Source organism: Neltuma alba, unplaced genomic scaffold (genome assembly GCF_004799145.2).
Source record: "Neltuma alba isolate B1F8T4 unplaced genomic scaffold, ASM479914v2 tig00013883_pilon, whole genome shotgun sequence".
In the NCBI taxonomy this organism is placed as follows: domain Eukaryota; kingdom Viridiplantae; phylum Streptophyta; class Magnoliopsida; order Fabales; family Fabaceae; genus Neltuma; species Neltuma alba.
In genome coordinates this window covers 18474-45842 of record NW_021637948.1, presented here as the reverse complement: position 1 = coordinate 45842, position 27369 = coordinate 18474, and the positions used below count along the sequence as shown (strand labels likewise).

Here is a 27369-nt window from a genome sequence, read left to right as displayed (position 1 = left end):
ACCTTGATGAATTGGCATCATAGCATTATACTATTAAAATAATTATATATTCACTCTAGCAAAATATCAAAATAGATTTATGGTAACAAAATATTCCTACCTACATTCCTTTAGATACTAAACTAATAATTATCAATAGCTTCAAAAAAAAAAAGAAGAAAGAAAATGAAGTCATTTTTTGGCATTAAAACAACTTTAGAATTTTTTTTTTAAAGAAAACATAACTAGGTGTTCACCTAAAAGCTCGAACACAAGTAGATGGGTCACAAGCAGTATAAAAAAAAAATCGTTCCCTCAAATACTAAGGCTAGACAAGTTAAAAAATTATAATTGTGCTTTTGATTAGGTTAAGTGAAATAATTATCGTAAATGAAGTTGTGTAATGTAATTTGAAAACAGAGATCGAAATTGAAATAAAATAAAATTGACTTTGAGACAAATAAGGCCTAGGGTTATTTCTCACTAATGCACTTCATAAGACTTGAATAATAACTTCTCAAATGGAGGTTAACAATAAGTTAAGTTAGTCAAGGGTTCACAAATATTGATTAAGCTTTCTTAAGTCAAAAACCAAGTTTTGCAATCTTAATTAAACTTCACAATCTCTTGCTTTTGTTTAAAAAGGTTACACTTTGAAAACTGAAACCCTTTTGGATGATGCTAGGTCTATATATGTATCTCTATTCTATCAACAAATCATCTATTTAATAAGATAAATTTCCAGTTTAGTATGTTTTTACCCAAGTTTAAAAATCAATTTAACTGTCTCAAGCTTAAACCAATCAACAAGTCAGTCCAAATGGTGGCCATTTACAAAGAAGCAATAAGCTCAAGATAAAAAACAATATAACATTATCATTAACACTAAAGAGAGAGTTAAAACAAGTCTTAATCCATACAATAGATCAAAATAACCCTAGAATGACTATTCTAGCTACACATATTCAGCAAGAAGATACAAACACATGAATATTTTGCAGCCATTACAAAAACAAAGGAGAAGAGAAGAAGAAAACCAAGGAAAATGAGGGAATAAGCTTTCAATCTCTTGCAACTTCAAGCCTAATGTTCCTAAACTTCAAAACCTCCAAACCCGAGCAAAGAGCACCTCCAAATAAGCCTCCAAGTCAAAGTCTCCTTGAAAATCACAAGTCCTCCACACTTATATGCCCTAATTTTTAAGTTACAATGCAAAACACATAGCTGTGAGGGGACAGACACTGTGGCTAATATGGACAGGTGCTGCGGCGCCTACTAGAGAATTGCAAGCCTCTCAGAAAGGATTGAGAGCTGTGGTGAATATGGATAGCGGTGCCTTATGTAGAATGTCCTTTCTTCCTTTCTGTTGGACACATTGTGGCGGTTTGCTCCGAGTGCCGTGGCGAAGGGTGCTTTTTCTAGCCTCTCCACCTTTGGTCTTCCATATATCTTTGCTCACTCTGGTCCTTGCTCTTCCTCTGATCAACCTAAAGTAATTGAATCTTTCTCCTTGTCATTCTTCTTCCAGCTCTTGTTATTTCCAAGACAAAGAATCTTAGAAGCATTGCACAAATAATCCCTGATTGTTAGCACAAATCAAGGTTTACTTTATTTAAGTCATATTTTCCAGCTTTAAGGGAATAACCATGCACAATTAGCTTCCAAAACCCATAAAAGAGTGTTAAAACAAGCTGAATTAGTAGGAATTTCAAGAGGTTATCACTAGGCTAACCCACCAAACTAGTCGAGTTGAATGGGTTGCTCCTGGGTTATACTAGGTCCTCACAGGTTGACCTCCACTAGTTTTTTTATTGACAACCGAACCACCTAGGTGATTGGTTGATCAAGTTTTGGTCCAACCCAGTTGGTTTGGTCTAGTTTTTTAAGTGTTATGTCATTTGGCATGTCATCGATTTAACATGTTAAGTTCTCATGATGTCTTGTGCTTGAGTTGGCTGTGAATCATAACTTGTGAAGTGCAAATGAAAAATTGTGAATTGAAAAATTTAACGTGTTAATTTCTCAGTTTGTCTTGTGTTTGAGTTACAAGAGGTTTATTGTAAAGGTTTTGTTGTGATAAAAAACTGGTGAATTTCAAATGGAAATTTGTGAATTGCGAAAGTTAATGCATTAATTTCTAAGGAAGGCTTGTGTTTGAGTTACAAGAGGTTTATTGTAAAGGTTTTGTTGTGATAAAAAACTGGTGAATTTCAAATGGAAATTTGTGAATTGCGAAAGTTAATGCATTAATTTCTAAGGAAGGCTTGTGTTTGAGTTACAGATGGTTATTGCATCAGTTCCATTGCAAATGGAAACTTGTGAATTGCAAATGAAAACTTGTGAATTTCTCAATTTACCGTGTTAATTTCTAAAGTTGTATTGTACTTGAGTTAAAAACATGGTTATTAAAAAAAATAAATTGTTGTGAATGAGAAATTGAGTTGCGAATGAGAAGTTGTGAATTGCAAAATTTAACGTGTTAATTTTTAAAGCTATCTTGTGCCTGAGTTATGAGGTTGTTGCAAAATTTTGTTATGAATGGGAACTTGTAAATTGCAAATAAAAACTTACGAATCGAAATTTAACTTGTTAATGCCTCATCAATTCTATTGCTGATTAGTAATTGCGACACAATATAACTCTAATTAATCAGTGACAATGGGTATACAATTGTTTTGAAATCCTTTGGCTCCAACAGTATCAGCCAAAACATCCAAATAAGCCATTAATAATAGACAAACAAAGGATAACAAAAAGGCTTGTGAATGACCATATTTGGCTAATCTTCCCTTCTTTCATCCTCTTTTTTAATTAATCTGAAAAACATTGTGATGAAGCTTGCCTTCTGAAGTTGGAAATGGGATTATGAAAACTTGAGCTACTGCCAGATGTCAGACAAATGTTAGATTATTAGTTAATGGATGTGACATAGAAAAGTGCTCTTCAAGTGACTGATATGAAAATGGGAGTTGCAAGCTCGAAAACAAAGAAAAAATAATGAAACCTTGCGTCTCTGCAGGGCAACGAAAGCGATTTGTCAAACTAGCAATGGATTAAAGATACGGTCGTGTTGCTACTCATGCACCTTACGCACAATCTCTCTAACCTGTTTGGTATGAGGGAAATAGAGAAGAAAGAAGGGTAGAAAAATTTTTAATGAGTTCGATTTTAACTAGTTTTGCTTACTCTTTTATCTTATAACTGTACTTTAATTTTTAAAATTGAGCTCATTAAGATTTTTCCTCACCTCCTTTTCTCTCCAACTTCTTTGTTTGAGGGGAGATGGCAGGAAGAGGAATAGGGTATAGGGTAAAGAAAGGCTAAGGAGGTGAAGATAATCAAAGAGTTAGGGACGAGATGGCAGGAAGAGGAATAGAGGAAGCAGAGGGAGAAAGAGGAACAAGAGAAGAAGAGGGACAAAAGATTTTAGGGGAGAGAGGAGAGGGCATAAAGGTAAAATTACTACTCCACATTTATAAATCCCAAATTGGATCCATGACTTGATTAGGAATTTATTAAATTTAGAGACCCCATTTATCATTTCAGTATTTCAATTAGTTTTAAAAGCAAGTCTTCCCAAGAAATAATTCAACATATAAAATAAACGTGATATACTTAATAACCAATGTCAATTAGTGTTACATTTTTATGTTAAAAAGATGAATTTTATAAAATAAAGAAAATGATACAACTAATATTGGTACGATATGGTCCGCGGAATGGGAATTTAATAAATCATCAGTTTTGTAAGATCAGTTTCGTAGAGAGGGTGATCAGAAAAGGATTGAAGGAGCAAGTGGATATCATTTTCTAAAGCACCACTGAAATTAGAATGGATGAGAAGATCATTGAGCAAATTATATTCTTTTTACATGTAAAAACATTGATGTAGCAGTTCAAGAATGTAGACATAGTTGAGGCAACTCGGATAATCCAACATAACACCAATGTCGAACAATAAATGCGAAGTAGACTAGGATCATAAGATTGCAGCTTCACCCATATGAAAGTTTTCATTTTATCCCAATCTCAAACAAGAAATCCAAAATAGCCTTAACTTATAGATTTTCCAGTCTTGTGAAATTTTGATGATGTTGTGAATATTGCAACTTTCATATGGTTGCAGTGAAGCTACAATTCAGATGCTATGTAACATCTTAAATCTTGAATACCGGTAAAATAAGTTAAATTGGGACAAAAGTTAAAAATACAGTGGGTTTAGGGGCAAGAATATAAATAAGAGCAAACATTGAGTCAAAATTATAATTATGAAAAAAGCCTGAAAAATTGAGGAAGTACGGGAAAATGAAAAACAAGACAGCAGTTTATAAGGTATTTTTTAGGCTTAGATAAATCCTAAAAAATAAAAACGTCTCAAAAAGGATTTAGTTGGCTAAAGAGCTTATTTTTAAATGAAATTTTAAAGAAATAAAGTTTCCAGAAAGAGTTGTAAACAATTTTAAAGCTAATTTCTGATAATTAAGGGTTTGCTTTCTCAAAAATTTAAAGAAAAATAGTTAGAGATTATCATTTGGCCGAAACATGTTAGGAAAATTATTTTATAAGGTAAAAAAAGTAATTAAAATAGAAAATCCTCATAGAGTATTAAAGGATTTATTTTTAATTGTTTTTTGTTAAGCAAAAGTATCTTTCTACTTGAAGTAAATATGTTCAAGATATTATCGTGCATCAAGTGTAAGCATCTCACACAACGAAAACTTCAAACCTTAGTTCACTATGTTATGGGAGACTAGCTCCTTCCATTAAACTCAATCTCAATAATTTCTAAAAAGGGTTAAAATAATATTTGGTTCTCAAATTTACTCTTATTTTGGTCTTAGTCTTTTAAGTTCCAAATTATAGATTTTGTCTCTCTAGGGGTAAAATAATCCAAGTTTTTATTAAATTATAGAAATTAATATTTTAAATGAAAAGAAAATTAAGAGATCAAAACCTTCAGTTTAAAAATTGAGGAACCAAAATCAAAATAAGGATAAATTTGAGAGACTTAAAATTATATTAACTCTTTCTAAAACTTAATTAGTAAATAAGCATCAATAAAGAAGGGGTAGTAACTTCACAGCCCTAAGCCCAAAATGAAATTGGTACATATTACAGCCCAATATGTATAGCCCAAAACGTGCTTTATCATGCCATGATACCAAGGGGATAGGTGTCAGTTGCAACAGATTTTGGTCCAATAAATGTTAAGGCGGAAGCTTACCGGTGGTGTTATAAGTGGGGACCAAGAAATAAAAATATATATAGGGGCTATGGGCCTTTATGATGCTTGGTGATTGATGAAGTTGAAACTCGAGAGTGAGACTAATAGAGAGTGGTGATTGAATAAGAGGGAGCGAAGTTTTGTTAAATCCAAGGATGTTAATAAGCTTAGAACAGGTTTTGGTGTAATAGTAAGCCCTAATATGAGTTTGGCGCCACTAAACACAAAAATGAATTTTGTGTATATATAGATGTATGTATGTGTTTGGCCTGGGGGTTCCAAGGAAAGGAGATGTAATTTTATAATTTAGAGTTTAATAATAAAATCCCATGCAAAATCATGTGAGTGTGGCATGAGGGAAGAATTTTTGGGCAAGAGAATAAATAAGATAGAAATTAAAGAAAAGGAACAATCAAAATTAAACAGCTAAATGAGAGAGGTTAAGGTTTGGGGCAATGGGAGAGATCAACATGCCCCTACATGTATAATTTCTATAAGTTTTATTAGCTTTATAAGTTTTGGTAGCGACATAATACAGAAGAGATTATTAGTGGTGACATTTTTGTCGTTGCTGAAAATTTGGCTAAAAAAAAATAGGCCTCACTGTCACTGGATGGCATTTCACCATCGGCATTGCCACATCACCATTGGACACTGCCCTGCCATCATTAGATGGCTGACACTTCTCCACCTCATGCCACTTCGTTATCTGGCTACCATTCCAAGATTCAAACTTGTAACCACCTTTTGCATCCAATCTTCTTGACATTAAGTTGAAATGAATCTAAGGATTATTATTCTAAAACTAAATATATATTATTAAACTATACTTTCACTATCAAAAAATATATACACACTTTTAGCAGCAACATCTAAAAGTATGCCTTTTAAAGACTCTTGGTAGCAACATAAAATGTCGTCGCTAAAATTCTATCATTTAATGGTGATTTTAAAAAGTCATTATTGAATGCAAGACCTTCAACAATGCCTTTGAGAAGTCATTGCTGAAAATCAAATTGTCAATGGTGACAAATAAGTCATCATTGAAGGTCATATTTTTAGTAACAACTAAAAAGTTTCCATTAAAGGATATACTTTTAGCAGTGATGTCTTAGAGTTGTTAAAAATCAATTTTTAGCATAACTTTTTTAGTGCCCACTAAAAGTTGTGGTCAAAAGTCTTTTTGTTTTTGTAGTAGTTGTTATATAGTACATAGTATCTTGATTATCTCTAAACAAAATTTGTTAATATCAATAAAATAATTATAATTCTTGAAGTGTTTTAATATAAATTTTTAAGATTAATTATACAACTTTTTCAACAATAAATTAAAGTATGGAAAGAAAATCCAACGTGACATATCAATTAAACACAAATTGTCCTATGATGGCAATATATAGGAAACAATATAACTCAGATTGAGGAGGTGCTACAAGTTGCTATTGTAGTTTAACTCCTCCTGATCCTTCCTTAGCATCCCTCCTCTAAAGCTTTCACCTGAAAAATGTTAAACAACAAGGGTGAGATAACATCTCAATAACTAAATGCCTACCTATTACACACACTAGCATATGTTAGTGAGGTGTACTTAGGTGGGATACACAGAGTTAATAATAGTCAACAGACATTTATTTAACAGTTAAGCTCACAATAACCATATAATTCAAATATTTGCTCCAATCTCATGCAGCTAATAATTTCAAAATAGATAGTATACTTTTTATTTATTCAAAACATATAAATATCAATGAAGATTTCATGTCATATGCAATCTATGAAACCCAAACTCATCCTTATATCCTCCTTATTTCTGCTGACTGGACTCATGGGCTTTCTTTTCATTTGACTGGCTACTCTAACAAGCTCATCACATGAGTGATATAAATTGACCAAAGACCACAGAGCATTCGGTAGACCATAGGTTCCCCTTCAAAGACCTAGTGGGGTGTCGCAGTCCCTTGAAAAATGAGTAAGACAATAATAGTGGCCAACCATAGAGCTCCATATGGAAGCCAATATCACGTGACAAGTATATAGATCTCAATAACTTTGATCACCTCCTCCACAACCCATACTAAATGCACATGCATGATTCAAAACATGCAAATGGATACACACATATACAGGAACATAACTCATTAAAACTTTAACCAACTCATTATATCCCAAAGATCAAATTTCCAAACTCACTTTATTCAGTTCCCTTCAAAACATTATCCCACAAGATAGTTTATGCAAATAAAAATTTATATAGAAGAATTCAATTATAAAAAATCACTTACCAACACATACCAAAATATGCAACAAATAGAAATTCAATTATTTGATCTCCTAGCTAACAGTCAAATACGAACGAGGTCCGTACTAAAAAAATGTCACAATAGCATGTATATCTACAAATGAAATTAAAACATTATCTCTACAAGATTAGAGTAAACTATTCACAAATTTCTAATCTTTAACTCTCTCTCTAAGACCTTCAATTGTTACTCAGAATTTTAACTTGAAAGGCTTTTTCTAAGGTTTAGAGTGAGATTGTGTGTGTGTGTGTATTTGAGGGTTTAGATTCAATTCCTCAATTTTCTTAACTTATTCCTTTAATTATTAAATTATATCATTAGAGTCACCAAATTTCTAACCTAAATAGAGAACTCCTAATTCATAAGTTACTTCTATCCTTGAAAATCTCAAATAAACAGATTTAATATGAGTTAAATTATTCTTACTAAAAGAGCCTAATTAATGATCCCACTATTGAATTTAACATCTTAGATGTCATAAATCAATTCTCCAAATTGTAATTCGATCCAATAGTGAAAATACTTAAAAATGATAATTTACTATTCAACGTTCTATCTATGAAAAATAAATTCAAAGTGTGCTTAACAACTCATACCTCAAAGATCATATTAACTATCCAACCATTGAAATAAAAAATTATTTAACTCATTTTTAACTCTTCCCTACCACCACCTATATATAGGCTTCTAGAACTCCATCTTCTTATCATTTAGTCGATGTGGGACTTCTCAACATTGATATTTTGTCTATCTTCTCATCATTTAGTTAATGTGAGACTTCTTAATATTATTATTTTATTCATTTATTCACACACACATATATATACAAATACATAAGATCATAATTATTTTAATTTCTTTTATATATATATTCAACCTTTGTTAATTCGATCATAATAAATATTGCTTAAACTTGAAAGATAACAAAATTAGAATGTTACAATTATTAATTTTAGTTATTAAAGAATTATAAAGATGAACATTGTCAATGTTGTTGTACTTCATTATTATTACAAGCAAATTATTATTATATTTTCTTATATTTTGTTATTAGTGATTATTAATGTTATTATATTTATTATTTTTAATTAAATTATATTATTTTAATGTGGTTGATTTGATCCTGATCTGACCCACTAACTCTTGAAGTATTACCTCAACCGATTTAGTATCCGGTCTCTTTTTTACCTTGTTTATGATACAAAATTTATAAAAGTTTTATATAATTTAGTGAAAAAATACATGTACAAAATTTATAATAAACTTGGAAAACCCCACAATTTTTTCTCTTTTTGACAAAATCACTTAAAGAATATAATCATGAAAAAAATTCATGATTAGTGAGTAAGATGCTATAACAAATTTTAATATAGAAAATAATAATAAATCTACACTACTAATTTGAAATTAAGATTTTTTAATGATAACATTCTTTTCCTAAAATTTTACAATAATTTTTTCTTTTTGTGTAATGCTTTTCTTTCATTGTCACGCGTGAGACACGCCATGTGGGATTGGGGCACTATAAAAAAACATTGAATCATTGACAGAATTACTGACAGAATGAATTCTGTCGCAAAAATCCTTCGGAAAACTGTGCGAATTTCTGTCGGAAATATTACCGACGGAATTTGCCAAAGAATTCCGTCGGAAATTACCGACGGAATTTTTTCGTCGGTAAAATAATTTTCCGATAGGATTTGCCACGGAATTCTGTCGGAAATTATCGACGGAATTTTTCCGTCGGTAAAATAATTTTCCGATAGAATTTGCCATGGAAAAATTCCGTCGGTAATTTCCATTGCAATTCCATGGCAAATTCGGTTAGAAAATCCGTCACTAAATTTACCCACAGAAGTTTGGACATATTTTTTACGGAAATTATTGACGGAATGTTGTCTGTGGCTAATTCTGTCGGAAAAGTGAATTTCTTTTCCCCAAAATTTCATATCTTTATTCTTAAAATAAAATGTAGTGATTCTATTTTTTGTGAGGTAAAACACTACATTATGTAAGAAAAAACAAATAAAAATTTTGTAAAAGAACATAGTGAAATCCTAGAAGTGTGGTGAATCATAATAATTCAATCAATGCATTTGATTGCCTTAAGTATGAAAAAGTAAAAATTACTTTTGAGTTATTGGTTGATTGTGACTATTTCAAATTAACTGAATATTATTTTTTTTGGTAATAATTAACTGAATATTATTGATCATAATATAGAAGAATAAATTTTAGAGACAAAATTGAATTTTAATTTACTAATCTTGAGATAATATCATATGAAGAATATAATAGGTGCAAAGCAAATATTTACATGGAATCATGTATAACAATATTGCTAACTTATTAGTATTTAGTTTCATAAAACTGAAAAAAAAAATTTCTCCTACCAAATATTTAACATATAGTTTGAGAATTTGGACTCAACAATTTTGATTAAAAAATTATAAGTCTTGTTAATCAAACAAAATGCTTGATGATTTGATTGTACATGATAGTGATTTATAGCAATCCTTATTAAAATGTAAAAGATGTATGAATCCTAAGCATCATCTTTTGTAATTTATTCATGACAAGATTATTCTTCTTTTTTACTCCACAACTTCATGTAATTAGATATTGTCAATATTATATTATATATAAATATATTATCTATTTTTAAAAATAGATGGACATTTTTAAATTAAAAAATATCAAATCATTTCAAAGGATACCTACTATAACATAAAAAACATATATTTAACGAATTAGTAATAAATAAAAATTAGAATGTTATGTAAATAAAAATAGTAAATATGAAAATAGCTTATTCTTTTTTTCTTGCTTTTATTTTTTAAAAGTTAGTCCACCATATCTGATAGCCAAAGCACATTTTTAATACAAAATAATATTAATAAAATTATACCAAAAAAATATGTCAACATTAATATCAAGTTGGCTAGATATAGATTGAGAAAAGGTTGGCGAAATATTATAATATTATTGTTCTTGTATGAGAAAAATAGTAAGACTTAAATTTAAACTTAGAATTTATAAAATGTAATTTTGTCCATCTTTTGTTTGAAGAAACCATAATTCATTTATTAGAAGGATAAATTTATTCTCCCTCAAAAGATTTTCACCTTCCCTCCATTAACCCATTTAATTTGAGACTTAATTTTTGCAAAAAATATTAACTATTTTCTTCTCTTTCTTCCAACGATTAACCCTTCTTTTGTAACACTGATAAAATCGTATTTTACCTTGTAGTTTTATTTAAAAAAAATTTAGAAAGAAGGATCTGAAAAAATAATATTCATTGGGAAGGATCTTAATAATTATGATTGTTTACAGGGACCAAATATCAAAATATAAATTTAAAAATACTAAATTATCCCCAATTAGATCCATACACTTCCTCTTATCATACCCCCTTTAGTATATTTTCTATAATCCTTTTAATTTATACTAAAATTCTTTATAGTTTGTTGTCATCAATATTGACAAAAAAATTATTCAAATCAAATAAAAATTATTTATTATTAATAAAAGATATTTTATATAACTAAACAAACAATTAAACAAAATTATTCGTGTAGATGAATAATGCTAGCAATAGTTAACTTTTATTTTTGCCTTCGTGGGGCTTTTAATTGGACTTTCTTCTTTTTTTTTTTTAATAAATTATTGCTATGTATATTTTTTATAAATATATTTAAATGTAAAAAACATATTTTAATTTATTTTAATAAATACAGTTGAAAAGTTTTATAAATATTTTTTCTTAAATTGTTATTAATTTCAGTTTCTTAAAATATTAAATGCTTAGATATACAATAGTATTCAGATTTATTTTTATATCTGAATTTTCCATTCTCTTAATTTTAATAACTTCTATTTTTATTATTATTTACTTTAAGTGACATATCTAGATAAAAAAATTCTGAAAAATGATTAGGGAGAAAAAAACAAAACCATAAAAAATTTTATGAGTATCATTAATCAATTTGATTTTCATATTATTTGGATTTCACCCTTTGTCTACCTGAAAGATGATACGTAGCTAATTTTTTTTGGTGGAGTTTAAAAAGCTGGAAAAAGTTAAAAAAAATAAAAGAAAATGAGTGAAAATCAAAAGTGCAGCATTTTGACTTTGAATGAGCTCGGCTACTTGCTAGGGTACCATAATCACTTTTTCTTCTTCGGCGTGACTGCTAAGGGCGAAGGTAACGGCGGCTTCTTCCTGTGGAATCCTAACCACCAGTACGCCATTAATCATCCAAATTGTTCATCATCGTCGTCAGCCAACATTGACATTCCCTTCATCCACACCAAAAGCCGTGACTTCTTCCTTCATCAAGCTTCGACGGTGATGGCATCCCTCATTATCACCATCGAGCTCAACTTCTTCCTCCAGTACTTCATCATTGCCGTGTTGTCTTCAACAAAGATCTCTGCTCTTCTCCTTGATGTGGAGATTAATTAACCCCTGTGCTAGTTAAGAGAGTTTGAGGCGTAGATTGATTGCGGCTACGATTGAGGTATGAAGTCACGGGGTTCAGGCTCCAGGGGGAATGAATGCTTTTTAAGCTCAGGTCGCTGTTCGTGCTTCAGTCTTCAGTAAGTTATATATATGATTTTTGGTCCCCTAATCTTGCTTCTTCATTCAATCTGTAATAATTTCATATCTCTAATAATTTGAAATCTTATTTTCTTTTGCTATACTGGGTGGATGAGAGTTGAGGATAAATTTTCTTGTTGGTTGTGGGAGTTTTCTCTACAGTAGCTATGGGATCTTTTCTTGCTTCAAGGCCAGCTATTCTCTTCTTGTCACAACCTTTTGCTGAATGTAAGTTATACGATTTTTGGTCCTATTTTGCTGAATACATTGGCTCTGTTTGCTTAATGTTGTGGTGTGCAATTTTAGACCAGCAATTCTCTTCTTGTCACATATGTCGTGTTGAGTGTTGTTTAGTCTTGAGAAGGCTTTCTGTTATCTTAATGCCAATCTGATTCTATGCTCCACCCCCATGACTTTGTAGGATTAAAGTCAGAGCATCTTTGAGTTGAACATTCTATTTTGCTAAATCTGATTCTATTCTGCTGAATGAGTAATATTCTTCTTATCTTAGAGCATCTTTCTTCCCCTAATAGCGTGTCTTCGAGTTGAACATTATTTCAACTTTTCCCCTTAAATGCGTTCTCACACAAATGATTTCCTAATAATTTTAAGTTAATTCCTACTCTTTTAAATTGACTCTAAAAGATACACACACACATATACACTTCCTTATCTTCTCACATTTAAATCCATCCCTGTTGTTGTTTTTCTTTTTCGGCCAACAAATCCATCCTTCTTGTTATCGTTGTTTCAGCATACACCTTTTTAGTTATTTTTAATCACCTCACAGAACACAAAGTAAAAAAAGACAATTAAAGGTAATTAATGTTCTTATAAATCTTGTGAACTTTCTAATCATACCCTTAAATGAATGCAAAATAGACTTTCATTATGACCTTCCCTAAACGCAATAGGTATTTTAGGCAGAATAACGTTAATTACGCTTCACATTATTCTACCTTAATGCTCTATAACATGAAAAATAGATATTATCAAAAAAATTTGGGTAACATGAAACAGGTGGAATTAAATAACTAATTTATAAATATTAAAAGATATATTGTTAAATTAGTTGTTTATAAAAAAGGGTAACGATTTTTCTAAAATATTTCCTTTAATCTTTGCATTGGAAACTACATATATGTACCTTGTTTGCTTTTGATTCTAACAATTTACATCAGATTCTTCTCCATTATAATGGTAGTTCCAGAAAATCGAAGATGGATGTATAATAGAATTGATCCAAGTACTAAATGGGTTATAGTAGATTTCAAGCGAGGTGTTGAGGAGTTTTTTACCTACGCATTTCAATCTCTTTATTCTCAAACATCAGGAGAGCTCAGGTGTCCATGTTTAAAATGTAAATGTAGGTCATATCTAAGTTATGATGAGGTGAAGACACACCTTTATAAAAAAAGGATTTATGCCAGACTACTATATATGGACTAGTCACGGCGAACGACGACCCGAATATCCTTTACCCCTTTGCCCAATGCCAAGAGATGTCCTACTTGGTAACCAGCAAAATCAATATGAGACCATGGTAATAGATGCAGCTGGGCCTAGTTTTTGGGATAACTATAATGAACGACCTGAGGAGATGCCAAATCCTAGTGCAAAAGCATTTTATGACTTGTTGCGTGCTGCACAACAACCTTTGTGGGAAGGGTGTGAGGAGGAATCTCAACTTTCAGTGACTTTACAATTACTGAGTATTAAAGCAACAACGAACATGTCACAACAAAGCTACAGTTTAGTCTTTGAACTAATGCGAAAGACGCAGCCAAAAGACACTCGTATGCTTATAGACTTGTACCAAAGAAAGAAGTTAGTGTCGAAACTAGGTCTTGATTACAAGAAAATTGATTGCTGTGTGAATGGGTGTATGTTGTACTATAAAGTCGATGATAGTGCAACCCAATGTAAATTTTTGTTGCGAGACAAGATATTTGTCCAAAAAATGTCATGGAAGGAAAAAAAACATTGCAAGAAAGCAATTATGGTTCTTACCTCTCATTCCTAGATTGCAAAGGTTGTTTGCTTCTGGAAAAATTGCAAAGGAAATGAGATGGCACTATGAGAACCGTCGAGGTTCTAATATCCTTTCTCACCCCTCTGACGGCCAGGCATGGAAGGTTTTGGATAGCACATATCCAGATTTTGCATATGATCCCAGAAATGTGAGGCTTGGGTTATGTGCTGATGGATTTACGTTATTTGGGCAATCTGGGAGACAATATTCTTGTTGGCCTGTGATTATTACTCCATACAATCTACCACCTGAGATGTGCATGACACGAGAATACATGTTCTTGACCTTGATCATCCCTGGCCCTAGTAATCCTAAAGGAAAAATAGATGTGTATTTGCAACCTTTAATAGATGGATTAAAATTATTGTGAGACGAAGGGGTGCCAACATATGATGCCTCATTGAAACAAAACTTTTGTATGCGTGCTGCTTTACTATGGACAATCAATGACTTTCCTGCTTATGATATGTTGTCTAGTTGGACAACAATGGGAAGATTATTACGTCCTATATGTATGGAGAAGTCAAAAGCATTCCAATTGAAGCATGGGCGAAAATCATCTTTCTTTGATTGTCATCGCCAATTTCTTCCCAACAATCACCCATTCAGGAGAAATAAAACCTCTTTTTACAAAAATAGGGCTGAGAACTCAATGCCTCCACCCCGGTTAAGTGGAGAGGAAGTTTGGGAAAGAGTACGCCATGCCCAAGGTTATTAAAAAAATATTATCCCTAGTATAAGGTGAACTCATCGATCTCAATTGGAATATATATATATATATATGTATATATATATTTTCCCGATCCACTACTGATCATTAGGCAATATTCTACCATGTGAGATAGACCATACAGGTTTATATTTATAGTTCTATACCTAAACCTCTCTAATAAGTATATTGCCAAAACTTGACTTCTTTAACCAGGTAAAGAAAAAAAAAAGAAGTGTTTTGCTTTGTGTATTGACTCTCGAATATTGTGTTGCAAAGGCACCGATATTGGGGTAGTGGTTGCATAGAAAAAGAGGAAATGCAAAAGTGGTACCTATATATTAACTATATATTAATGTCCAATAACGTTGGTAGCAGTGTATCAAACTCATGCAATGTATTTTTTTAATATATAAATGCATATTAGTATATCAAATTTTTGGTGGATATAGCCTTAAAGAATAAGTTCTAAGCTTGAGAAAACCCGAGCTTTGAGTGAAGAGAGTCTTGAAGTTTGATACGGTGTTCTTTTTCCAATACTATTAAATAGTTCTTCTGGATTTTAAATAGTATTTAGGATTTTTTATTTTCAGTTATCTTTCCTTTCATTTCAAAACTTCCATGTTCTCTTCCCACTGTCCATTCATTTGGCCCTCACACCCAATTACTTATAGGAACTTCCTATACCCTGTTTTTTTTTTTTTTGGGATAGAATTGGTGAATATGTCATCATATGTTGGAAATTAATGAATTATAGTATCTTTTCTTATCCTTAGTGCAATTTTATTTTTGGACTTGACTTGGTCTGGTTGTTGTTGGGATTAAGTTGAAAAGAATCTTGCCTTCCATAACATGCACTTATCATATACTCCTGTCGTCATTTTGTTTTATAGGATGAGTTCATAAGAAGAAAGATAGAACTAAGTTCTGAAAGAGGCTCTCCAAGCATACAATCTAATCAGGAAGAATTTAACATATGGTTAGATGTTATAGGTGGCAAAAACAAGAAGGGCCACATCTATGGATTTGGGTCTAAGGCTGATAATGATATTTGTACCCAGAGGTCTTCTCCTTCCATTAACAGCACAAGTATGAATGCCAATGTTCAAACTGAATTGCGCATGAGGATAACGGAGCTTACATAGGAGAATCAGCAAATCAAACAGGAGCATCAAGAGATGAGAGAAAATTATAACAAAATCATGTCTGCATTGGAAGGAATGGGAATTAAACTATCTGAGCCCTCTAGCAGCAATATAAATTTAGGAAATGATAGTTGATAGTTGTTATTATTATTTCTATCTTTTTTTCACACTAGACACTTGACATTTGAAGCATTTGGATGTGGGAAAGACTCTATATATATATGTGTGTGTGTGTGACGTGTATCTTTTAATAGCATGTTTGATTTTTTAACAAATTCAATTATCTTTCATTCCCTCTTAAAAAAACAATTGATCAAATTAAAATAGCACAAAAAAAATTGAAGGGAAGCAATTTTGCCACGGATTTAGCCACGGAATTATCCGTGGGCAAAATCCGTGGCTGATTAGCCACAAAATTTGCTGTGGCTAGTTCTGTGGCTGATGAGCCACGGAGAATTCCGTCTGAAATTCCATGGCTAATCAGTCACGGAATATTCCGTCACAAATTTCGCGACGAAAATGTCCGTTGGTAATTTCTGACGGAATTTCCGTCGGAAATTACCGACAGAATTTATGATTCCATCGCAAATTGATTTAGTGACGGAAAAATTTCCGACGGAATGCTTTCCATCGGTAATTCCTGCCCGTCACAAATCCGTCGGTAATTTTGGTTTCCATCAGTAATTTTATGGGTAATTCTGTCGATAAATCAGTGTTTTTTTGTGGTAGGGCCTTAATGCAACCATGAGGTATTACTCGTCCCGCTTCCCATCTTGTCCGGTCACTGTTTTGTCTTGTCCCAATTTTTTTTCCCGTCCCATTGCACACGCCATCTCATGAAAAGTAAGCGAAAAAGGTATAGCGGAGAGAATGCATGCATAAAGCGCATTATATACGGATAAGAAGAGATGGAGATATAGGCTTTTCAATATATACTATCATCCTATTTTTTTTATCTTATATCTCATAATTCCAAGAGGTCCCTTATATATAGTATTGTTTTGTTTAAATTGTTATTTCTTTTATTTTGAAAATTCAAAGGCAAGAGCAAGTTGTTTTGATTTTTGGTCCAAATGTTTCCGACACACGTTATTATCTTTTAATTGACAAAAAGCATCACTGTCCCACTTTAAACAGTTACTTTATCTTCTTGTGATGTTTATACTGGTTACTTTATCTTCTAGATGAAATGAGTATGTCATATTACCAAGAAACTGAAAAACTGGTCAAGACAGTAGATTAAATATTAGTGGGTTAGATCAGAGTTGGGGTCAAACTAGTGAGGAATAAAAAAATTAAAAGTTAATTTAAATTCTTATGATGCCATCCAAAAGACTAAATATTAATTTAGTACTTTGAATCTCTAACAAAATAATCATATACTTATATTTTCTTTTCAATTTCTCTACAATTTTCTTAACAAATTGATATTATAATATCATACTATTAAAATCACTAAATATTTATTCTAGCAAAATATCAAAATAGATTTATGGTAACAAAATATTCCTATCTACAATCCTTTAGTCACTAAACTAATAATCCTTTTTCGTATTAAAACAACATTTTTAAATATATATATATATATATATATATATATAACAGGTTAACCCATCAAACCGGTTGGGTTAGCTTGGTTACATCAAGTCACCCCTCAAGTTGACTCCACTGCTGGTTTTTGCCACCAACCAGGTGACCAGTTGTTTCTGGTCTAGTTCGGTCTTCAATACTATGCATATTACACACTTGGATTATATGTTTTTAGTTTTTAAAATTTAAATAGCTATTGCAAAATTGCATTATCATCTTTTTATTACCACTCACATCTCTGTTATACTTTCTATTAAGGGTTTAAACGTACGACCTTACACTTAAAAACTAAAAACATTAAGTGGTTTTACAAAAAAAAAAAGAAAAAAAAAAAAGAAGTGTGTCTCTTGTCAACAAAGTTAATGGAATTTGGATTAGCTTTTTAAAAATAATTTTATAAAGTCCAAAGTAAATATGTGAGATAAATTGTCTCAACTTGTGTGAAAATACCTTTTTTAATTTCTTATATGGGTTGCCAAATAGAAGACCTAGGCAACAAATGTATTAGTTTTTTTTTTTCTATCCCACGCATACGATAATTATTTGAATGAATGTGACTTATTTGAGAGGCCACATTTAATGTTTCACAGTGACTTGAACATGATTGTTTTCGTAGCAGAATACCTATGCCTAGTTAAAAAAAAAAAAGAATTACATATGACAAAAAATAAAATTTGTGTCATACGATAAGATTCGGGATTGCTATCAGTGAAAAAACACGGTTGAAATATCACATCATGCAAAGAATATTTAAAAGATCAAAGTTCAACGAAGCAATAAGTGAAGAGAGTGAAACCAACCCCCACCCCAATTTGTCGTTTGCCATGCCTTTTCCTATCTGAAGCTTCGCTGCATTTCACTTCCAGGGCTTCTACGGTTTGTGGAAGGATTTAGTTTTTAATTGCATATTTTCTTCTATAGATTGTGTTGGTTATGTGACGACACCATACAGCTGGTATAAAGTTGTCATCAAGCATATTGGAAAAGTATGAACTAATTAAAGTTCAAGTTATAGCTTTAGAAAAATTTAGAAATGAATTATGACACTACCATATATTGAAAAGGAAATTAATAAATATTTCCTTGTTAACTAAGACTCATCCTACATAAGTACATTACTTGCAAGAAGAGAGATATCACTCATAAATGACTTCCAGTTAATTATTTTCCCAGCAAAGCATATGTTTATTAGGTCAGAAAAGATTCCTACAAAAGTATGTACAATATAAATTAGGGTTAATATAATTTTTATTTGTTTTCATTTGGATTTTGGTCTCCTGGGTTTTCTTCCATCTAAAACATTGGTTCTTATAATTTAATAATAACCTGGACTATTTTTCCCTTGAGGAATCAAAACCTATTATTTGAAATTTGAGAGACTAAAATTAAAATGAGTATAAATTTAAAGGACTAAAGATTGTATTAACATGATCAATTATATCAAAGCAGAGTGGGAATAGTAGAAATGCAAACAAGGGTATAAGTATAAAAGTAAGAGCAGAAATTAAGTTGGACTTGTATTGTAATTTATAAATGATCGCGTGAGTTACTTTTTGAATTTCATGTACGCACAAACACCATGTGCGGCTATTTTTTGTGCAAGGAAAAAGATATTTAATAGCCACCAAACTAAGCGTTGGGTTGATTAATAAGGATTGTACCAGTGATTTAGTGGGGGGGGGGGAGCTATTTAATATTGTTCTTCATCATAAAGTTGTTATTTATAGGAATAAAGCATAATGATCGTGGGGCTGTAAAGTAATAATAATTTAACACTTAGTGGTAGACTTGACTATGATGAGCTGGGTTGGTTTGTGTGGTTTCTCTGATGATAGATGCTGATATTTATTTGCTTCTACCTTCCTTTTACTGTTACCTTCAGATCCACCCCTCCTCTATTTTCAGGCAATTTATTCAAATCTCTCTCTCTCTGTCTCACTCTGAAAATAACCTTCTTGTTTCTCTTTTGTTACCGTTATTTTAACTCAGTGTCCAATTAGAAAATGGTGAAAGATCCAAAATTCCTGAGATTTTCTGAAGTTTTAACTTCTCTCTAGTTACTGAGTCCATATATTAATCTGGATGGGTTGGCTAGTTTGTGCCTTTAAGAGAGAGAGAGAGAGAGGGAGAGAGAGATAATGGTTTGATGTTTAAAGAATCTGTGTTCTGTGAATTAGATGGCGAGCTCGTTTGAGGTTTAATCACTATCCACACTTAAATTTACTATCCTATCCTCTTCTTCTTTCTTCTTCCTGGTCAAGTCAACAAGTTAGAGAGAGTACTCGTGAAAAATAATACTTTTAAATTTTAATATAAGATGAGATCTAATGTGTGTTGTAAATGAGTTTTATATTAAGAATCAGAGTGAGTAAACTCCAAATTTTGAATCATTTTCTAGCGTTGTTTTCCAAAGTTTTAGCTAATTATTTTATATAACTTAAGAAAATTATTTAACGCTGGTACTTTACATAAATCAATGTCATGTTATAGAAGTATTTTTATTCTTGTAATAGCAAGGATAAAGGGGAGTATTATTTCAATTATAAACAATTTATTTCATTTCGCTTCAATTTATTACCATTAATACTATCCTATCTCTCTTTTTTAGACAGCATGCCAGCAACTTCGCTTTTCCCCCACATTTGCTTTTGTTGTTTTCTTTTTGGGGGGAAAAATACAAGAAGAAAAGTTAGGAGGCCCCTCTTCTCAGGAGGGCATGACATTCGCATGAGGACGTCATGCTCCAATAATTGTGCGGCTCCTGTGGGCCTTCTCCCTCCCTCCCTCCCTCCCTCGCTTTCGGGTTTTTAAAACACTTGTACCAAAAACAAGTATGCGTGTTTGTTGCCACGTTTGAGTGGCATTTAAGGGGCTTTTAGGAGCTAAAAACACTTTTGGCAAGTTTATTAGTGTTTGGAGTAGCTTGAAAAGTTAAGTGTTTATATCAAAATGGCAAGATTAAACTGACTTATGCAAACGTGAAAAAACTAACTTTTATTTCAACCTATTCATGCAAACGTGAGTTAGCATAAAAGTTAGTTAGTATAATGTGATTTATATTTAGATTGATGATTATAAAAAATTAGTTTAAAAAGTTAAAACTTATTTGGATTATTGATGAAAAAATAAGTTTAGATGTAAAATGATTGAAAATGATATGAATTATATTAAATAATACATATTTATATTATATGTACATAATGTAATAATTTTAAGAATAATATTAAAATTAATTGTCAAAATAGCTTAGAAGGAGGCCATGTATTATTGGAAAGTTTGTAAAATATACTTTGTCATATTTTAACTAAAAAGTTAACTTTAACAATTTTTTTTATGAGTCAAACATAAAAATCAAAATGAAAATAAAAATTATAATTGTTAATTAGTGAAATTTTCTAATTTTTTTAGCTACAAACTATTAGTTATAAAAATAATAGTGACTAAAAACAAAATAAAAATAGTAACAGGTACTTCAATATTCATGAAAAGGGGTGAGAAACAATGTGTGTCAAGGAGAAGATGGGCATGTAAAAATTTTTAACGCTGGGTGTGATGCTATCGCCGAGAAAAGCAGCAAAAGGTCATGTTGGCTTTTCCAGCACTGCTGACCCAAACAAGCAAAAACTCTCGAATGAGCTTCAAACTTTCAATTCACAAATTCCTAAGCACATTTAAGGGGTGTTTAGAAGTACTTTTGCACACAATAAGATAAATTCCTTCATTTATTTACTTCATATACTGTAAAAATATTTTTAAAATTATGATTTTGATTCTATCTGAACATCCCCTTAGGTCTATAAACGTTGATCCAAACAAGTGCTATACCATTGGAAAATTAGAGAGAGAAGGAAAAAATGTGGGTACTACTTTAAAAAATTTATTATCATGGAAAGAGAAGTCAAGAGAGAATAAATTAATTGTTACTCCTCAAATCCTATTTATAAGATAGAGAGAGAAGAAAACTTTTTATCTTATTTATAAGCAGGAGAGAGAATTTTTTTCCTTTGAATATACACCTTCTGTCTCTTTTTATAAGCAATATAGGATTCCATTGCATAGATTAAAAGTTAGTTAAAGACAATAAATAGATAAAAATTGCAAGTTTTTTCCCTCTAAAACACTCTTATTTATAGGGGAGAGAATATAAGAAAAAGAATAAAAAAATTATTATAATAAAGAAAATTATGAAAGTGAGAGAATGTGTGATGGAAAGAGATGATGGTTTGGAAAATGAGATAATAAATATATTAAATATTAAGATAAGTAATTAATGAGGTAAATTAGGAAATTTGCTACAAAAATTTAAGACCACTTATAAATGTGGCTTATATTTAGAGACAAAAGGAGGATGGTAATTGTTACTTATAAAAAGAGACAGAGGGACTAGAATTTTACACTTCATTTATTATTTACTGACTTTATTTTCATGATATATAATTTATATTAACTAAGGATAAAGTTGAAAACTTGTTAAATTATAAATGAGAGTTAATAAAGTTTAAAGTTTTTCTTAGTTTGCTTGAAATATATTAAAAGTGACTTATAAATAAGACCATAAGAATAGTCCTTCTAATCCATAACATAAGATGTTAGTTAAACTTCTTTCACAAAATAGGGAATGTTAGTTAAATCATTAAATATGTTTTAATTTTTTTGAGTTGCATGATTTAGCTATTTGATGCTTACATTTTGAACTAAAAGGAGTATTATTTAATAAATTCATGCATTTTTTGGTTGTTTTACAACTAAACTTGCATTTTTAATAATAATTTAAATAAGTTTATTTTCACTAATTGGCTTACTTACAAAGCTAATCCAAACAACTTTTCTATTTTTACAAACAAACTTTTATAAAATCCTATCCAAACATAAATCATATTACTTAATCTAATTTTTACCCAATCTAACTTTTTTAAAAGTCAAATTAAAAATAAGTTACTTATTTTACTGTTAATTCAAACGGACCCTATATATATGGAAGCTTTTTAAATTAAGTTTAAGGTTTATCTAATAACCTGATCTTATTTTTCATGGCTATTCAATATTTTAATATTTTTCACAATGCATTCAGTTTTGTGATCTTATTTTCTTAATACATCCAACTTTGTAATCTTTTTTTTTTTTAGCTACACCTAGTATCCATAACTTTTAAAATATTAAATGCTTCTAATTAAGATCCTAGATTTACCTTTACCTTTCTAATTATCCTTAAAAATAGTACTTATATGTTATAAATAACAACGCTTTATTCTTAACTTTTTTGAGAAAATGACACAAAAATGATACTTGAACTTGAAAATGCCAAAATGGTCATTTGAATTTGCAAAATCCCAATTTAGTCACACGTGACCAATTTGGTATCTATAAATTTGCTGAAATGATCATATTCCCCTTTATTTTATTTATTATTTTTAAAAAACCAAAGCCCTCATTGGCCAACTGGTCGTCGGAGCTCTAGTGCTAGCGGTGGCAATTGTCACTAAAGCTTCGGCCTTGGCAATGGCAGCTGTCACCAAAGCTTTGGCTACCGAAAATAATTTTTTTGAAAATTTTTACAATTTCAGTATAACGGCTAACAACTTTTGTAACACTATTAATAACTTCAGTATAACAGCTAGAAACAGGTTTTTTGGAAAATTCAATGATTGGTCACTAGAGCTCTAGTAGCCAGAAACAATTTTTTTGAAAATTTTTACAATTTCAGTCTAGCGATTAACAACATTTTTAACAGCTTTAGTATAGCAGTTAACAATAAGTTTCCCAGAAAATTCAAAAAGTAGCATTTTTACAACTTCAGTAATGCTGTTAACAAGTTCTATAACTCTATTGACAATTTTGGTATAATATTTAACAACAAGTTTTTTTAAAAATTCCAAAAAAAAACATTTTTACAAACTTTAGTAACTACTTTTTTTTTGTTGAAAATTTTTATAATTTCAGTATAATGGTTAACAACTTTTGTAACGCTATTAACAATTTTAGTATAGTAGTTAACAACAAGTTTTTTGGGAAATTCAACAATTAGTCACCGAAGCTTCGGCGACCCAAAACAATTTTTCTGAAAATTTTTACAATTTCAATATAACAGTTAACAACTTTTGTAACGCTATTAACAATTTCAGTATAGTAGTTAACAATATGTGTTTTGGAAAATTCAAAAAGTAGCATTTTTACAACTTCAGTAATGCCATTAACAAGTTCCGTAACTCTATAAACAACTTCGATATAGCATTTAACAACAAGTTTTCTTAAAAATTCAAAAAAAAATGGAATTTTTACAACTTTAGCAACTACTTTTTTTAAAAAAATTTTACAACTTTAATATAACGGCTAACAACTTTTATAACATCGTTAACAACTTCAACATAGCAGTTAACAATAGGTTTTTTAGAAAATTCAGTAAGTAGCATTTTTATAACTTTAGTAATGCCATTAATAAGTTCTATAACTCTATTAATAATTTCAGTGTAGTATTTAACAACAGGTTTTCTTAAAAATTCAAAAAAAGGGCATTTTTACAACTTTAACAACTACCTTTTTTTTTAAAAAAATTTTATAACTTCAGTATAACGGTTAACAACTTTCGTAACGCTATTAGCAACTTCTATATAGCAGTTAACAATATGTTTTTCGGGAAATTCAATAATTGATCGCCGAAGCTCCAGTGGCTGGAAACTATTTTTTCTGAAAATTTTTACAACTTTAGTATAACAGTTAATAACTTTTGTAATGCTATTAATAAGTTTAGTATAGTGGTTAACAACATGTTTTTTAGAAAATTGTTAATAGCATTATAAAAATTGTTAACCGTTACACTGAAATTGTTAATAGCGTTACAAAAGTTGTTAACCATTACATTGAAGTTGTAAAAATTTTCAAAAAAATTGTTTCTGGCAGCTGGAGCTTCGGCGACCAATTGTTGAGTTTCTTAAAAAACATGTTGTTAACTGTTATAATGAAGTTGTTAATAGCGTTGCAAAAGTTGTTAACAGTTATATTGAAATTGTAAAAATTTTCAAAAAAATTGTTTCTGGTCGCCAGAGCTCCGGTGACCAGCTAACTAGTAGGGGCTTTGGTTTTTTGAAAAACAATAAATAAAATAGAGGGCAATATGATCATTTCAGCAAATTTGTAAATGCCAAATTGGTCACATGTAACTAAATTGGGATTTTGCAAATTTCAGTGACTATTTCCAAGTTCAAGTGTCATTTTTGTGTCATTTTCCCTTTTTTTTTTCTTTCTATTTTATCATTTTTGAGTGAAGAATAATAAAATCGTTTTATTCAATATGAGCGTGCACCATGCATGAGCCCGCACGTAAACGTTAGTTGAAATTAAATATTTTTGTTATTATTTTCAGTTGAGATTTTTCAAAAATATTACTTTTAAGGGAAAACTATGTTCCTTATAGTTTCGGTCAAACTCAGTCAAGGTCCCCAGAGTTTATTTTCTTCGAGATGGGTCCTTGCAACATTGTGAAAGCCGGACGGTTGGACCGGTATGACTGTCAACTGGAGGGATGAATGGCCTAGTTCACAGAGTAAATTGGTTCAAGTGATTAGCTCCGATTGGACCGTCTAGAACCACCTTTTAAACTGCAAGCCGAAATTGAGCCGTGAACCAGAGCGGATTTTTGAAAACTGGACGGTTAAACACAAAGAGGGAAAAAAGGAGAGGGCGAACAAAATGCTAAAATAGAAGGTCCAGGAAGAGTTGCTCCATCCTTCATCCCTTCAAGTGTATGCTGCCATGGAGATAGTTTTTAGTATGAGTGTCACTGCAACTTAGACGAGTCGTTGATCTTGAAGCACAGACTGAGACAAAGAAATCTCCAACGATTGGGAGCATCGACTAAGGGGGTGTTTGGATAGAAGCCAAACTATGGTTTCAGAAGTGCTTTTACGGATTACGAAGTAAATATGTGGATGAGATTACCTCGTTTTGCGGAAAAGTGATTCTGAAACCGTGGTTTTGGTTTTGCCAAACACCCCCTAAAACGAAGAAAGAAGAAAGACCATGGGAGGCAGCGAAGTGGAGGGAGGAAAGAAAAGATGCCTCGGAAGTGGAGAACTTTGCTCTACACGCAGAGGGAAATGTGGGGATGTGATGTAATGACAAATGAGTAACAGTAAATAATTAATTTTTAATGTTTTTTGACATTTTTTCAAACCAAAATGCTTTGAAAAATCCAGATACAATCAAATGTGGGATATATTAAGATCTGGCCTTTTATTCTGGTCAAGGAAAAAAAAAAGATCTAGTCTTTTAATGTAGCAAAATATTTCCTTTTAATTTTGATGCGAGAAAATTAAATTAATTATGAAATCATATTGTATATACCGGTACAAAAGATAAAGATTTATTATATTATAAAGATAACCATGAATATTTATATTATTATATTGTGATCATTTTTTAAAGCTAAGAATTATTTAAAAAATTAAGTTTTAATTATTATTATTTTTAATTATATTTATGTTTTATGCTTGTCATTGTGTTCATTTTGTGTGTTGTTGTTTTGTCTTTTTAAATTTATTTAACACTCTATTTCTTATGTAGTGTTATATATTTTCTTTTAAAGATAATGGATATATGAAAAATATGCAAATTATTTTCTTAATAATTGAATGAATATTATTCTTAAAAAACTTCTCTTATATATAAAATTAGAGGGAGTATAATATTATTTTTAATTTAATATGTCAACGGTCCGACCAAACGGTTTAATTGGTCAGACTGTTTGAACTGTGATCTGCTGACCTCCCCAACTTAATGTCGGATCCGGCTTTTAAAACATTAGGTCGTTGTGCGTTTTTTTGGGTCCCAGAGGGGTCCTTGTAATTAAAACTGTTAAGCTCCAAGTCCTTCTGCGGAGCGGAATGTCTCCATTGCACGGTGTCTCCAGTTCCTCTCCATTTAAACAAAACGACACCGTCTTGCAAATATTCAGCAATCCAACATCTTTTATATATACAATGACGCCGTTTTGCTGCGGAATGTTATACTAGTATATTAAAAAGAAAACAATTTATCACCATCGCCTATATCTCATCATCATTTGGGGAGGCAAGATTCCATTCATGAGACATGATACTCACTTACTCTCAGCCCGTGAACCCCCTTGGGTTTTATTCCCAAAACCATTTCAAATTCCTCCTTCTCACCTCCCCTTGCTTTCACCCTTCCGTTGTCACATGCATTCTCTGCTCAATCCTCATATAATAAAATCACTTCACCAGGTTCGGGTGTGTGCGTCTATACAAATATTTCCGTCTGAGTTCCTTCTCCTTCTCCTTCTCCTACTTAAGGCTGTTTGATGAGTCTCTATTAAAGTTCTGCTGCATGCTAGTTCTTGGGTAACTAGATTCTAGTTTAATTTTTGCATTTTAAAACCTCACACTAAAGATAGTTAATTATTCAAGGTGACTTCCATTCAAATACTCTCTTCACATGATATCAGGGGGGTTTTCAATATATTATCCCAGTGATTTTTTTTTGGGTTGGGGTTTGCTGAAAGTTGTGTTCTTTTTATATCGCAGGACAAAGAACTGAAATTTTGCGTACATAAAATATTCACCATAGAGTGAAATGATACCAGATTATTTGATGATTTCAACCTTCAGAGTAGAAGTCAGATCTTTTTGCAGCAAAGCAGGGTCATTGCAAGGATAAAATATCCTGGACTGTTGAAAGATATAAAACGGCATCGTTTCATTTAAATGGAGAGGAAGTGGAGACAATTTGCAATTAGGGGTGGAAACAGGCCAGGCGGCCTGTCAGGGGCCTA

At 31.1% G+C, this 27369-nt stretch overlaps 1 protein-coding gene across 1 annotated transcript in view; it reads left to right on the top strand.

The window, feature by feature from the left end:
- Positions 1-27017, top strand: part of LOC114739315 (ankyrin repeat-containing protein ITN1-like) — a 32933-nt gene extending 5916 nt beyond the window's left edge. The window contains exons 6-7 of the mRNA XM_028927370.1: positions 17919-17924; positions 27005-27017. The gene's annotated coding sequence lies outside the window, so the exon portion shown is untranslated. The remainder of the gene's footprint in view (positions 1-17918; positions 17925-27004) is intronic.
- Positions 27018-27369: the final 352 nt, after the last annotated feature.